Here is a 16,699-nt window from a genome sequence, read left to right as displayed (position 1 = left end):
GCAGAAAGGACACAGCTTGATCTCAGATCCCAGGGTGGATTTTCAGTGTTGGCAGTCAAGAAACTCAAGGTTTTATTTGTAAATTAAAAGAGGGGTCAACAGGAAAGTCACTGGAGAAAAAAAAAAATAGAAAACCAATATGAAACCCTACCATGCCATTTATAGTCTCTTTATAGATGAGAGCATAGTTTGTGAAATGTAATTTGAGTTATAAATAATATTATTGTTTGTTTCAGCCAAAAAGCTGTTGCTCATTCAATTAAGAGAATGGATGTGGTTGTGTTGTGTTACTCATTTCTTCATTGTAAAATATATCTGTAATGATAATCTATGGAAATTTTCTTGCAGTGGCAAGGAAAAGGATAATAAAAGAACTTTCATAGACTTCTTCCAGTAAGAAAAATACCTGAGGATTATTTGATGACTTTTTTCACTTAATTCAAATAGCTGCAAACAAACAAAAAAGCAAATCAACCCTACTCTAAAAAAAAAAAAAAAGAAACCCAAACCTGAAAAAAAAACCACACACAAAAGCTGAACAAATTTTAATGAAAAATAAATAAGGGAAGAAATGTGAATTGGCAGATTTGATTATGGAGTTCAGTGTTAAAAAGGGACCATTTGTACAAATCTGGGAGAGAGGCTTAGTAATTTTTAGTCATTTTCTAAATCTGTTCATCTCTCAGGGTGTCCCATTCCCTTGGGAGGTGTGAGGAGCATCAGAGAGCCACATAATATTATATCAATCTTTAATGCATGCTTATTTCAAGCACCAATGATGAGGAATTACATGATGTCAAACAGAAATGTTCACTACAAAAGAGAAAGAAACATTCTTTTTGAAATATTTCAATTGAAAACACCATGCAAAAACACAGATACAGCAAGTAATAAGTCCAAAAATCTGAGATGGCAATAGCAAAATATTCATGGTACTTCTCTGAGCCATATAATACTGACCTTTCATTTTTACAAAGCTGAGGATTCTTCTTCCTTTTAAAAAAGTTAAGAAATTCAGTTTTAAGAAAAATAAAATATTATGCACTAAAAAAAATTTATTTTAACACCAGGTTGCAACATGCAGAATAGATTGCTTCCATCAGGAGTAAGGCAGGTGGGGGAAAGTTGAGATGAAATACATTCTTGTGAGGGAAGGAGAATGATGGAAGGGGATGCGATTTTTTTTTTTTTAATGAATTGGGTTCACCCAATATTTACAACATGTATAGCAGGAAGTCATGAACTATTTCCACGGTCCATAGGTGGTTTTGTACAGGGAAAAGGCAGGGTGTGGGAGACAGACAGTGCTCTCCCTAGTGGATCCAGAGACCAAAGAGCAAGCTCTGGCCTGTCCTGGTGCCACCGGCCATTTTCAATAAATAGAAATAGTTAGAAATAGAAACTCTGTTGAATGCAGGGTCTCAAAGGCAGCTGAACATGATGCTGGCCACATCACACCCATGACTGTCCCTAGTTTCAGAAAATTGTACCCATTGATCATGGTTATTTGGAGAGCCGTGTAGGCAGACATTTGACTCATTTTGATGCAGTTTGGGAAGGTTTTAGTGACCTGCAGTTACAATAGCAAGTGCAAGTGTGGTTATATCCCTGTGACAGTTAATCACAAAAGTCTCAAGCTAATATAAGAAACTCAGTGCCATGGTGACTAGGCTATTTCCATCAGTTAAACTGAAGTAAGTGTGTAAACCTGGGTCGTGAGAAGTAATCTAGAATGTTATTGCTTTATAAGAAACATATTTTGGCCATATTTTTATTATCATTTCAGTCATCTGAGGACCACAGCCAGCAAGTCCTTGTTTTGGGAGCTCACGAACTTGGGGTGGGTGGATCTTGAATCAATCAGCCAGGCAAAAAACCAAACAAAAACACAACTACAAACAAGACAAAGAAAACCTAGGAGGACTACAGATATAAAGAAGCCAAGGAAGAACTCAAATACCCTGTGACAACCTCTGCCAGTACAGAGTCACAATTAACATTATCCCTAAGCTGAGCTAAGGGACAGTCAAAACTGTGCACAGTGAGCTGCTTAAAGGAAGTTTTGAATGATAGCAAAGATGGAAATTGTCACACAACTTCTCAGGCAGGCATTTTGTTGGCAGGGTTTTACCCATGCTGACTGAATCACCCCTTCTCACCTGATCAGCTGCATGTTTTACACCAATAGTTAGCCATGACAAGGGAATAAAAACCAGAGATGAAATATAGCTCCTTGCACAGCTCATCTGGGAGAAGGCCACCAGTCCTGGTGGGACTGCAAGTCGAACACCTCTCCCAGGCCCTGAGGCACTCAGCCTCAGCTCCCAGGATCAAGGCACCATCCCAGGGAACACAGAGCCAGGGCAGGAGCTCCACCAAGCAGCACTTGATCCCAACTCATAGGTAAGGTGAGCCCTTGAACCCCATCATAACCAGGGTTATCTGGGACCAGGGCACGTCCCCAGCGCGCAGAAACACCAGGGACCAACCATTCAGTCACTGTACATCATCCCTTACCCCAAGTATAAATAACCCTCTGTGAAAAAATATGCTAAATCAACGGGGAAATGGTGTTGAAATAGAAATTAGTTGCATATGGGGGGATGCATTTTGTCAGTAGATTTTTAAACAGATTTTTTACCTCCTCAGTGAACAAATTTGTTAGTTTGTAAGAATAAAAATAAAAAACCATTTTCTTCTGATAAAATGTAGGTATGCAGATTGACAATGAGGTTTTCGGGCTTAATAAAATGCTTTGGGGTTTTAATTAAACATCTGTTTCTGCTTCCAAAAATATTCAAAATTTATTTAGGGTTCCTGCATTTCTGTACCACAGACAAAACCTAGAACAGTGATGGAAGAATGTATGGAGACAACTTTATGCGGCAGTGCAGAATACTTGTTTTCTTCTTTATCAGTCATCTCGGGCAATGTGAGAAAATTGGTGCTCCCCCTCAAAAACTGAAATCTGGGGAGAGACAATGGGGTTGATTAATATCAAGAAAAAACTCAAAGCAATATGACCACTTAGTTCTCCTTGCAGGAGTCAATTCTGCCATGAATTGTTGGGTAAAGTGTGAAAGATACAGCAGCAGAAGCTTAATTTCCAGAGGTATAGCAACCCACTGGATGTCATCAGGATCTCACTTAGGGACTGCCTAAGTGGTTTGAAGGTGAAAGTGAAAACATTTAAGGAACAAAAAAAAAAAAAAAACCAAAACCAACCAGTTAGTTTGTAAATACAATGACAGGTTTTTTATGCAAAACAAGAAAGCCAACCTGAATAAACTGAAGGGACATACATTAGCTGATAAAATTCAAGATGCAGAGAGGTACTGAAGAGGAAACAGTAAAATGTTTAAAAGTGTGGAAAAAATACTGTTTAGAACAATACTTACTTCCAATTTCAACTGTTATCACAAAATTCTGCTGAATAACTTATGGTTAACATTAGTATTACTGCAAGATCTCAGAACATCAGCAGGAGGGGGTTCAAAACAGGTGAATTTCCTGGATTCCAATTGACTGTAAGGATTCACAGCTGTATTTGCAAGGACCTCAATATTGTGTTTGCCACTATTTTTACTATAGTGAATTGGGGAATTATCTAAACTTATGTTTTGAGCCAAAAGTTGTAACACAGTGAAAATACCACCCAGTATTTTATAGTAAATAATTAATAATAATAATTAATATATTAATCCAGTAATACATTAATTTACAGAACATCAATTTATGCTGCATTTTTGTTATGCTGTATGGCAAAGTGGTTTTGAAACACAATTTGGAATTGATAGGTGTTTACCTCATATTCATGTGTGTTTCTTCAGCAACATTTGCCGTATCTTAGAAGCAGCATATCTGCAATGTGATGTAGGGGTTGCTATGGTGAGTTCACATCTCTTATTTAATCCTGTACCTGAGTAAATACACATTGTAACAACCTCTGCTAAAGGTGCTATTAGTAAAGTTATGTCAGCATTTCTATGAAAAATACTTGTTTTCCTGTTATGACTTGGCCAAAACCAAAACAAGCTATTCCTAAACCAAATCCACAGAAGTCCTTAGTGTATTTTTAGCATCAATACCTTTCTGACATCTTCAGTCATAAAAATCAAATTTAAAAATCAATGCATTTGTTTCTACTCTTTAATAGCTAGTAATTTTGATTACAGTTATGGTATTTCTCATTTAGAAAAATGTTTAGGAAAATTTGGGGGTTAGTTTTCATTTCACTGTTCCAGTCAGTACCAGTGGTCATTCAGTCAGGCATTAATTACTGCACTTGTTTTACAGCCCATCTGTACTGCCAGTCACATAAAGACACTTCTGTATAATGGAGAACCAGGTCCTTAGTTCTTGTACTTAATGATTCAATTTAACTAAATGGCATCAGAAGTATAACGTGTAGACTCCAGTGAATTCTTTTTCTGTGATTATTTGAATGACTTTCCAGCCTAACATTTATGAAATGAGTGCTTATTTGGAAGTAATTGCATACTTTTATCTTTTTGGCACCTATTTACTATCCTAATCATTTGCTTTGAAAAAGAGTGAATAAGTTTCTGAGAATATTGTTCTCCATGAGCTACCCTGTGTATGTCAGGACAATTCTTGTATACATTTTTAGGTTTACCTGATTAAATGTTTTCCTTTCACGGACATTTTTAACAAACTTTTGTGGGAAATGTCTGTATTTGACAAAATCTCTTACAACAGATAATATTTTTGAAGAAAAACTGCTACAAAAATGTTTCTAAATTCATATTTCACTACATTACATTGTCCACTCAAACTGTAGGTTTTAAGGACCAGGGTGGAAAAGCCAAAATTTACCATAAAAAACCCAAATAAGTTTATCCAACTTGTCCATAAGGTCTGATTATTATCCTGGGACTTGCATGTATGCTTTCATGTTGACCTTGTAAAAACTGTCCTTTTAAGTGAAACACTTTCTTCTGTTCTTCATGTCAGCCAGTAAGAGTGGATGGTCATTTCTGAGGGGATAAACACTGTGACTGAACAAACACATCTTCCTCAAAAGTCAGGAAAAACATGGTTGTACGAAGAAACTCAGATCATTAATGCACATAATTAGCTGGTAACAAGAAGGGAAGGTTATTTTTAGAGAATTTACTCCAATAGTCAGAAAGAGAGAGGTGTGATAGGTTTTAGATGTTGCCCTGGCATAAACCTGGTCTTTTACACAGCTTAAATTAGGGCCCTTCATGTTAAATGGAGTCATATATATCGTTGAAATAATGTTGATGGTGTTTTGGGGAGGGGCTCCAAGTTATCAATGCTATGGTATTTGGATGCTACTGCACAATGTATTGCTCAGTTCCTGCCTAGGATAGACCTCAAGCTCTACAAAATCAAATACTACAGCACTAGAAGATGGGAAATATCCTTTCAATCTTCTGCTGTAAGGCCTTCATTCCAAAAACAAGTCACTATTTGACATTGCAGTTTTAGGGTTAAAAGTGGCAACACTGAAAATTTTAGAAAATACTGTCCAATAACATAAACAAAGGAATAGCAGAACATAGTGAATTTTACCTTTCTTGTGGTATGTGCTTATGAGTACAACATGACTAAGGTACCAGCCTATCCACATTTCAAAAGAATTATCACTACAAAGACTAGTAATCTTTTTTATTTTATTGGGATGCTGTATTCATACTTTCCATACCAATTATCTTCAGTTGTAATAATGTACAAAGAAATCCTTCTAAGACAATAAGTCAGCATGTTGCTCCTTTCTCTTTCTCTTTGCTTCACTTGTGAATAAAAGAACTGGAGCAAAGCAGGACCAGAATGAATGAAATAAGAATGAATTCTACATTTAAGGATATTTATTGGAAAATTTTCAGACTCCAGAGGTGAATACTCATGTAACATCAGCAGGGTAAAGCCTGGTAGCTCTGTCCATCTCATGTATGATAAGACACAAATGAGTTTTCCAAATAAACAGATCCCAGAAAACAGCATCTGAACTCTCTGGAGAAAACCAAGGGAAAACAGCATGGTTCACCAGAGCAACCAGAGCTCAGAGCCACCTCCCACCATCCCTTAGGCAGTCAGTATGTACATGTTGGAACAGCTGACACCTCTGGCTTCCTTATGGCCATTACCTTTAGAATACATTCAAAGTATAACCTTGAAATGATAAAATTATAGAATAGAATACATGGAAGAGATTTTTAAAATCTTGGTCCGTGGTTAAAAATTTGTGCCAGCACGATAGCATTTGTTGTATGTATCACTTTTCTGAGTCACAATAAATTGTTTTAAGGTTATCAATACATATTCATTGCTTTTTCTTAGTGGTAAGTCCAGAACTACTTAGTGACAGTGATTGGTGGCTACAATTTCTTGATGTTACCTTCTTTATTCTTATGACAGAAAATTTCAGGTAAAGTTAGAAACACAGATTCCAGGCCTTGGAAGTTGTGGAACAGACACCCTTGGTGCATAATTTGACATGATTTTCATCTACTAGTGAACTATTAGAACCAGAAAGCAAAAAACCCACAGTATGATGATTTTTATCATTATCAACATGTGCAAAGTATAGTGAAGGGAAAAATTAATCATCTTGTCAATATTTGGAATTTCACTTTTCTATCATGGAAAACACAACCTTGTGTAAAATAACAGATACTAAATCATATCATGCTAAAGAGTTCAGAGTTTGAAGGAAGAAATAAAAAATATAAGAGCTATGTAATTAAGAACCATATAAAGAATGTTTAAGCGTATTGATTTAAGTTCAGCTATCCTATTAAAAGATGAATGTTCATTAAGCATATTAGCAAATCAAAAAATTCTACAAACACTAACTGATTTTCATAAAATCGTTGTGAAATGTATAGAAAATTATTGTCACACTTTCCTTCTCATCAGAAATGAAAATTAGGTCTTAAAAAATCTCTCACATTACTACCTCTGATGGGTCTTGAAAATAGTAGTAATATTATAGTAGTAACAATATTCAAGATTACCATCTGGTCTTGATGATTCAGTTTGGATTTCATAGCCACCATGGACAGTTTCTCTATTCACTAATAAACCATCATTTTGCTTCAAGGCAAAGTTTTCTTCAAAGGAGATAGAAAATTTCAAAACATTGCAACAAAAGGTATAACATCTTGTTTTCCTAGAAATCTAAAAATTATCTTTATTTACAAACTACTTGGGGTTCCTAATACAGCTTATTTTCTCTTTTCTTTTTTCATTAATATATCCAGAAATTGGATCTGAAAATTTCAAAGTAATTTTTCAGAAATTATTGTTAAAGTCATTTCAGGGCATGAGAAAAGATGGGGTAAGTTAGCCAGAACTGGAAAATTCCACTATGAAACCAGACCGATATTTGGGGAATAAACCTGTGTTCCTCAAGCTCACCACGAGTCTTGTAAGAAAGCATGGTTTTACCTTTCTTCTTTTAAAGGAGATTAGTGGGTAATGTTCTGATTATTGAAACTAAGAGAATAAAAATTGCTGGATGCTGCAGGAATATGATTTTTTAGTATATTTCCTTTTTACAGAAAAAAATAGGGGATGACAAGGCTACTCAGACAGACCTTTGCCAGTCATAAGATTTTAGTCTGAATAAATACCTCAGGATTCAGCCCATGTTTCTAGTTTCTGATTTATTGCCTACAAACTCCAAAGCAAGTAAAAACATAGAGCAAATAGAAGACTAAGTGGCTGATGGACATTTTTAGTTTTGTTTGAAACAGGTGTCACAGGACTTCATACCCCTTAAAAGCATGACTCATCTTGTACCTTTTGGTTTCTATTTTGCTATGGAAAATATCATTCCTACTCTGAGAAAGTTTATTTTTTGTGTCATTCAATGTACCTTCAGATCAGATCTTTCTCCATGCCAGAGTGAAGTTTGTCTCATGCATAAATGCTGCCCACAGAAGTAGGAGGGACATTGGGTCAAGTCCTTTCTGACAATTTATACCATTGGCCAGAGGTGGAGGAGAAGATGAGTGACGCCACCTCAGCTATGGTCATTGACGATTCCTTTGGTTTTGGAGATAGAAAGGTTGCAGAAACAGTTCTAGGAGAGAAGGAGCACTTTAGAAACTTCTTCTGCCAATTAAAGTTGTTCAGTGGGTGAAGGGATTCTTATCCAGAAAATGGCAGAGGAAAAGCTAAAACAGTCCAAGAAGAAAGTGTAAAGTGTGACTGGCTCAGGAGGCACAAATTTTGCACTCTAAGTGAGAGCGTGAAGCTTAGCACAGAACTGGGACTTTTGAAAAAATCTGTGTTATCCCTGTTCCTATTCAGGATGCTGCATGAAACTTGGTGATAGCTAGTCCAGCTGCACACATCATAAACCCCATGTTAAAAATCTCAGTTGTTTACAGTTTAACATAAATCAGAACCACACTGAAACACATTGCATAGCTTGGAGTTACAGTCTCAATACAAGAAATACTTGTTTCTTCTTGCCAAAGTGTCCAACCTAGAGTAGCAGATCTTTAACATCAACCCAAACATGGACAAGAAGGAGCTCTATACACAAACACTTCTGGAAATAGAAGTATATTCATTTTCAAATAGAAATATCACTAAGCAGTACATACAGAATTACATCTGTACAGGAAATGGACCTTCCCCACCTCCATAATTACATAGGACTATAGAAAGTAAATTTCTCACTTACCACATAGCACAACTTGCAATAACAAATCAAATTTTTATCTTCTGAGTTTCCTTATTTTGCTGGAATGGAGGTGGGGAAAAATCCAGCTCAGTTCATCAGCATGTTTAAATAGTGTCTTTGAGAAAGGCTTCAGAAGCAAATATGTACCGTTGCACTGGGCAGCTGCTCTTGCGGATTTCCAGTTAAACAAACACCTATTGCAAGGTATGTCTCGTAAAGAGGTTGTTTTCTCTAGGCTTTTTCCAGGGTCATGGTCATCACCTGGGAATTGTGGTTTTCAGATTTATGAAATTACTAGTTGACATTTGTGCACATTTGCAAAATAGTATAATGAACAATAGTGGTGTATGAATATGTAGCACATATAAGCAAAACATTAATTTCCTGTGGGAATTGTTGTTTTCCAGATTTTACTTCAAACTCTACTAAAGAGAGTCAAGAAGAGTAAGCAACTAAACTTATACCATGTTAAACAATTTTTAACATTTGAGGGGGGAAAAAAAGAAATGGAAACCAATGGTGACAAAATCAATATATAATACAGCTTTGTTTTAGCAATACCTGTGTATTTAATTTCTGGCGACAACAGGCAAGAGCAGAGTAAAGAATGATGAGTCTTTGCAGGAATGGTGCCTGCTCATTGCAGTGGACTCATAATCTTCCCTGCCATGTTCATCCAACCTGTTGAGCCAGAAAAAAAAAAGCTTTACTAATAGGATTTGACTAAAAGAAATATTAATTGTGTACTGGAAGTCAAGAGTCACCTTTAGTACTTTGGGGGGTTAAAAAAAAAAAAAAGCTAATATAATAACAGATTTTTCTCACTAAGTACCATTTTAACCAGCATGGTAAATACATTTGTTTTCAACTTCAGAAAGACAAAAGTCCCCAGCTTGGAGATTTTTTTTCTGAGTGCTTCTACAACCGTACAGAATTACAGGGTCTCAGCTACTGCCAAGCCTCTGTACCCACTTCTGAGTTAGTGCTCAAAGTGGAGTGAAATGTCTGTCGTCTTTCCTCTGATTTTTAGCAGCTGTGTTTGAATTGAAAGTTTGATTGACAATGATCTCACTTTGACAGAAGCTTGATTACTTGGGCTATGAAAAAATTCTTTATGTTGTTTTGTAATAAATAGTTATTTTTTTATCACAGGTTTTTAGCATTAACTCTTACTTGTTATTGAACGGCCAAAACTACTATATTTTTAATTAAACCTAAAATATTAGGTGCCTGTGCCTTAGTGGCTAGTTATTTCTTTTTTTTTTTTATTTTCTTATTTTGATGAAATTTTAACACAGTTAATATACAAAATCAAATTTTCTTCAAGAATTCTAGTCAGCAAGGACTTTGATAAATTCTGTAAATTTAGGATTAAAGACAGAACTAAAAGCCCAAAGTAAAGGCCCTTTGATAGCAGTAGGGGATGAGTAATGGAAAATGTTCTTGCTGTGGAGTAATCAGAGTGTAATTGCTAAAGGAACCAATCTTTCATTAATTGCAAAGGCAGTAAACTCAATCAGTCATAATGTCAAAATATTGCAGTTCAGTTGAAGAATTTTATTGAACTAATTGATTTAATTGTTTTAAGTAATGCCATTATAAGAATCATTATTAAGAAACATTATTCTCAAAATAATTTTCTGAAACATAGAAACTTTTTATGAGGCAAGTGATTTTCATTTCAAAAAAGGATGAGACAATGGTTTTGATTTAAAAGAGCACCTTGACAAGGCTATGTTTTATTAGAAACTACCAGTACTTGATTTTGGATGTCATCACAGACAGTGTGAAGCACTTTGTAAGTAAGGGGTTCTTTAGGTACATTTAGCCTAGTTTAAACAGGTCTGATGGCCTTTTCTGAGTCAGAAAATTTGTTTCATCTAATCCAGAGATAATGGACCAGGGATGTCTGCCTCGTGTTTGCACACCCTCCCTTCACTCCTGCTTAGCCATGAGGGGACATTGTACAAGCACTGTAATTTTCTTGCAAGTTCCAGAATTAGCAAACTCATTTAAACTGTAATAAGCAGTCCTGGCTTACCTTCCAGTACTCTGCCTGCTTATTGCCATTTGCATCTCTCTCTCCCATCTGTCAGATGTTTATGCAGCCACACAGTGAGTTGGAACAGGACAACACTGGGTTAAAACTAACCTCTTTTTTTTTTTTACTCTGGGTTAAAACTAACCTCTTTTTTTTTCTCCTCCCATATGTATATATGACTATTTACAGTCACTAGGAAAGCAAAGAGAGTGAAAACACTGATTGGGTCAGTGGGAAGTTGGCACTGCCTCTTTTAGCATCAGCATTTGCTTTTGTTGACTTAAGGGAGTTGTGGGACTACAGAATTAGCACTACTCCTATGAGGCTCAAACCCAGCTGGGATCTGTGGAGCAAGAAACAGGAACCCAGAGACATCAGCCACCAGTTCCCTTCCTTTCCCAGCAGTGTTCGGGCTGAATGAAAAATTCATCTCATTGACAACAGTTCTGATGCAATATCTCTTAAATTCAAAGCCAGAGGGAGAGTGCTGCATGTAACCCTACACAAACTGCAAGTGCAGTATCCTGCCTGTGTCTATGTAATCTTTCTCTGTCTGTGACAGTGACAATAAATATTGACATCATTGCAAAGCCAAGCAAAGTGTTTGGGAGGTTTCCATGCAGCCATGACCCCTCCGCGTGTTTCTAGCAATATCCCTTTGGTTATTGAGTCACAGCAAACCTGATGACGTAAGTTTTTGAGGGGGAGGTAATGTAACTTATTAGATCCAATGGCAGAAATCTGGAGGAAACAGTCACAGTTCTAGATGTCCAGAGGTAGAGCTAGTTAGTCTTTCAGAAGTGGTACAAAATCAAGGAGGGAGCAGCAGTGACTGAGTTCTCATAAGATGATTTTCTTTGACTGCTATTTGTGTTCAGAATGTCATTCGACAGGCTTCCTGCCATCAAGTTGTGGAGTCATTGTAGCTCAGGGGTTCAAAAGGCTTTGGCCAAAATGCCTGAAAAGCCTCTTGGTTGAAGTTGTGCAGAAAGTCACTGCGGCTGCAACATGAAAATAGGGTTGCCATTACTGTTGCTTTATCGCTGTTATTTTTAGCTATTAGGTATATATCTCCTGTGGCTTTACCTCTCAATCAAACACTATTATACTATAACAACATACAGGCAAGTAGTACTTTTTCTAATTCACTTTTTTTGAGGAATGAATAGAGCTTAAAACTTGGGAAATCTTAGGATTGGATGGCGCATCGCCATGAAAGGCCTCTCAGGATTAGGTGTGGTACTGAGAGGGAGAGGACACTGCTGGGTCAGATACAGGCTGCCACCACATGAGGCTGCTAAACTCGGTGGATCAGGGGTTTGATCAGAGTGAGCAAAGCCTTGCAGAATTTTCACAATTTGGTCAGTGCAAAAGTATGTTTTGCACAAGGTAGCAGGAGGGATATAAAAACATGACAGTGTAATAAACATGTTTCAGCTAGTATAATAAACAGAATTTGGAGCCTTCAGAGCTGAGCCAGATTTCTCTTACAAAAGAGGAAAAGTGCATAGCCAGGCATTGTCTCATATGACAAATGATAATAATGAGCAATAACAATAACATGAATCACAGTTATAAGTCATCTGGTGATTTAATTTTTTTTTTACAAAGAATAAAACATTATAGAAAGTCACTACCATGGGGTGTGGTATACTATCAAAAGAAATATGTGGAACTGATAGAGACAAAGTTTTTCTAGCTATGAAGTTCCAAAAGAAAAAGTTATAGGAACAAGAATGTGTCACATAAAGTACGTTTTTAATATTTTCTGCATTGCCTTTTGCTTCATGTGGCTTTTTGACATCATTAAATAGCTGATAAATGGCAGACAGTTTTCCTGAGGACTTTGCATGATCCTCTGCTGCTCAGCCTTGCATGTACTTATCCCTATGATATCCAAACGAAACAGAGATGTACTACATTCCCAGTTTGCAGTCTGAGGGCTGTGGAGCAGAGAGTGGATTAAATTCACCAAGGGCATTGCACCACCTGATCCTGAGCTGTTGTGAGTTGATGTGAAAGGTATGTTTTGGGAGACATGCACCAGCACTGCCCATGCTCAAAGTCAGTCCAGCCCATGGAACCCTTGGTTCTCAGCAGAGGAGAACTGAAACTTTGTGAGGCTGTCACATCCCACACCAGTAGATGTGTGCTTGGTGTCTTTTGAACAGATTGTGTAGATTGAACAGTGAAGAAGCTTTGACTTTAGAGAGCCTGAGTTGCCCAGGCGCTGAGCAGCTTAGCCCTGCCCAGGCAGTGGCCATGCCAGATGAGACTCTCTCTCCCTGGGGAAATGTCAGCGCCTAGTACACTGGAGTGTGAGCACTGGCTGCCACTCTGGTGCCTAAGCTATCCAGGAATGTTGCCTTAGAGGTGTGTTCAATAAGGAGGAAAAGTCTGCAGCCGAACCAAAAAGTTTTTTTCCCTGGAGGAACTGCAGGACCCCTGGGGAGTACTCTGGGAGTACAGCATATCATTCTCACTGCCAGAGGAGTGTAATGGGCTCAGACTCTGCTGGGACAGAAATGTATTGGCTTCATCTCTCTGTCATTGATTTTAATAAATGGGAAATTGTTGTAAGGTTACAACACCCATATGTCTCCAAAGGCATGCTTTTACCCTTGTGTGAAGATCAACCTTTTTAAGAATCATATCTCATTGTGACTGCTTCTAAGGAGCTTACTCTGTTTTCTGGGTCTGAGAAATGTTGTTAAGTGGTGCAAAGAATTATACACTATACAGACAGCACAAATAGCAATACTGGTCTCCCACAAAGTCTGCTAATGAAAGAGGAATCTGATTGTTTTCTCAGGCTGGTTTTAAATGCATCCAGTTTACATTAACATCTTGTTACTTTTATAAACAGAGCTGTAGTACCACTGGTGAAACGTAGTTATCAGTAGCTTTCTTTATATGTTTTATAAAACTTGTGCCTCTCTGCTTCCAAGGAGAACCCACCTCTCTCTTCTCATATTCCCATTAGGTTGCTGTAGACAGCAGTAATATCCCTACCTATCCTTTTTTCCGCAGGCTAACTCCTTCAACCTTACCATGTATGCCTTGCACTCCACCACCCTCCTTTTGTACTCCTTCCTGGGGGAGTAAAATTCAAAATTACCTGATGGAGGAGAATAATCTCTTCCACACCTTTGACCTGCTGGCTGTGCCCCAGCTAATACAATCCAGATGGTTTCATGAGAGGTCTTCCAGGCCTTCACTCTGTGACCAGGGGTTAGGAGTCATGATGGCCAGGCCTTCCTTCCCAGCACATCATTCTGGCACATACAGAGGCATTTGAGAACTGTACACCACTAAGCAAATATAGGCTCCTCTGGCTCAGTAAACATGAACAAAAATGAATGTATGTGTTCCATGTGTTCCCTATTAAATAATGAACAGTGAGCTCTTCCCAGCCTGTGTGACTGGAACTGCGCTTATGTCACAGCAGATAACTGCAGATACAAGCTGTAGTGGACACGTCTGGTCATGCAATGGAACAGGCACCGGGCCCCAGAGAAGGAGGATCCATAAGCAGGCTAGCCTAGCATGTAATCCTGCTGGAAACCTTTCCTTACAGCTGAAGGGCCTCAGTGAGAGGTGGCAGCAGAGTTAGAAACCACTCAAATGAAATGTTCTGGCAGGTTGGATCTGAGCTGGGCCAGTTCTGAGAATTGTTCAGGATTTAGAAAGTCACTGCAGCTGCTGCAAAAATTAGCCTCCTAAAATAAGGATGGAGATCAAACTATTAAACCAAGTTTAACTCCTTCTCTTTCTGGCTTTGCATGTTCTCTAGATCTTAAATAAGCAGAGGTTCCAAAGCCATGCCTAATATGATGTTCCTACAGCTCCTGAGTCTCAGCAACTCTCACTGCCCAAATCATAGGTGTAAAACCAGTTTCACATTTGAGAGCCCAAACCACTTGCTCATGTTTGGGCAGAACATGGCAGCAGCTGTGAGAAACCCCAGGCACTCTGTAGCCAGCTGAAAATGCAGTTCTCTACCCTTTGCAAAAGGCAGAGTGAAAAGAGACTGGATAAATTGCAATAAGACTTCTCATATATATCAGTACAGAAAGGGATATAATAGCTCAATATTACTCAGCTATTATATTTTAAAAACCATAAAATCATAGTTTTTGTACTCTGTAATATGCAGCAGTGCCAATTTACTGCTTTAGTGAATTCATCATTCTTTTGCCATGCAGCTTTGTTTGCTCAGCTTCATTCCATGAAGGGGATGGACAATATGCTCTTTCTAGCACACATGGACATTTTTGGAGCAAACAATAGACACAGGCTTGTGGTGAAAATATTCAGGCAACCTCTGTCTTTGCTCGGGCAATGCTTGAAGCCAGAAATCATTGCCCTGACAGTGCAAAATATTCCCAGATGTATTCTGAAAGTAATAGTGGGGAGAAACCACCGAAGCAATTTTTTTAGGTGAAGATGTAGAACAACAGAAGGCATGGGGTAAAAATCTAGAGGATGTTTTTCCTCTGTTCCTGACATCATTAAAATAGAAAGCAGACAAAAAAAAATTGTGTGGCAAATTCTTCTTTGAAATAGTATGAGTAATACCTTATACCCTTCCCAAAGCCTAGACTCATACTGCAAGCCTTTAAGCAGCAATCTGAAGTACATTAAAGAAGTTAGCTAGTGACCATAAGCCCCTTCTAGGAGGTTTGAATGATTTTCAGAGACATTCCTCTCCCTCTATTGAGATTATACAGACACTGAGGTAAATTGCTTCCATTCTTAGTCATTGCAGTGAATTGCTTTTTGTTAGGTGTTATGAACCTTCAGTTTTCCTTTTTACTTAAAAACATTGGGCAGCAATAAATACACTCTGCAGTGGCAGGAATCATTTCAACAGGGAGAGGTAGTAATGTCACAAAGGAAAAATCCTGTACTGTCTGTAGTCATACTTGATATTATAAGCACACGAAGTCAAAAAAAAAAGTAGAAAGTACATTTTTTACAGTAGAAAAGCAGTTAATATGTAGTATATTATAGTCATGACTCTGAAACTTGTGTTTGTTATTAGGAATCCTATTTCATAAAATTAATCACATGAGTGTTATTTAATATTCTTTAGCTCTTCCTCTTAGTTCACTGTAGCCAATTGCAAATGCAGTTTTTCATTCTTGCCCTGTGGAGATCATTATTGCCAGAGAGACTGAAATAAACTTGGGGATAAGAAGAAATTCTGTTTTTGGAAAGGAAACAGGATGTTGCAATCTTTTTCGGAACATGCCAGTTATTCTGCAACACATAACTTAATACATTTACCAACTATCCTCAGTTTTGTTTAGCAAAATTTGTGAATATTAGTATTTTAAAAGAGCACTTTGAGTTCTTTTGTGGGTAGTTATGTATTTACATATGTATCTGTGAAGACAAAAAGACCCTTAGGCCAAAACCTGCCCACTTTCTTCAGCAAATCTCTTCAAGAAGTCAGTGGACTATTGAATTCCTGAGTCAGTCCTTTTTATAACTTGTTTCTGGCACATGGAGTGTTGTTTGCCCAATGTCTGGCCACGTCTCACCTAATTGCATTCCTGCCATCAGTATTTCTGAGAGCATCTTTAATATCTTTGTGTCCGTGTCTGTGGCACTAAGCAGTTTCACAGACTCATCAAAACACTGATTGTAAGAGACTTGTGGAGAGCAGCTGCTCCAGCCTCCTCCACAAGGAGCAGCTGACACAAGCACCAGGTCATCTCAGACACAACTTTGCCTTGTAAAGCCTCAAAACTTTCAAGGACAGTGGCTCTGCAGCCTCGGCTCCCTCACCAACCTGTCCCAAGCTTGCACTACCATTCTCCTCATGGCCAATCTGACCCTCCCACACTCTGGTGGCTTCTGCCCCATGTCTGGGCTTCCTGGCCCAACTGAGAAGAGTCTGCCTCTGTAATCTTTGTAACTACCCTTCAAGTAGCTGTAGCTTGCTCTCGTGCCTCCCTTTCTCTTACCCC

General features: G+C 38.0%; 1 long non-coding RNA gene across 2 annotated transcripts in view; it reads right to left on the bottom strand.

Annotated features, from left to right (window-relative positions):
* The window catches only part of LOC119708098, a 132,986-nt gene that overhangs the window by 48,345 nt on the left and 67,942 nt on the right, over positions 1-16,699 (bottom strand). The window contains exons 3-5 of one of the 2 annotated variants that reach the window (XR_005258961.1): positions 9,245-9,364; positions 8,684-8,944; positions 7,868-8,074 (exon numbers count right to left, since the gene is read on the bottom strand). This is a non-coding gene — a long non-coding RNA (uncharacterized LOC119708098). Of the gene's footprint in view, positions 1-7,867; positions 8,075-8,683; positions 8,945-9,244; positions 9,365-10,724; positions 10,824-16,699 lie in introns of those variants that run through there. The other variant, XR_005258960.1, reaches the window with a different exon arrangement.

Source organism: Motacilla alba, chromosome 1A (genome assembly GCF_015832195.1).
Source record: "Motacilla alba alba isolate MOTALB_02 chromosome 1A, Motacilla_alba_V1.0_pri, whole genome shotgun sequence".
In the NCBI taxonomy this organism is placed as follows: Eukaryota; Metazoa; Chordata; class Aves; order Passeriformes; family Motacillidae; genus Motacilla; species Motacilla alba.
This window is presented reverse-complemented; position numbering and strand designations above follow the sequence as displayed.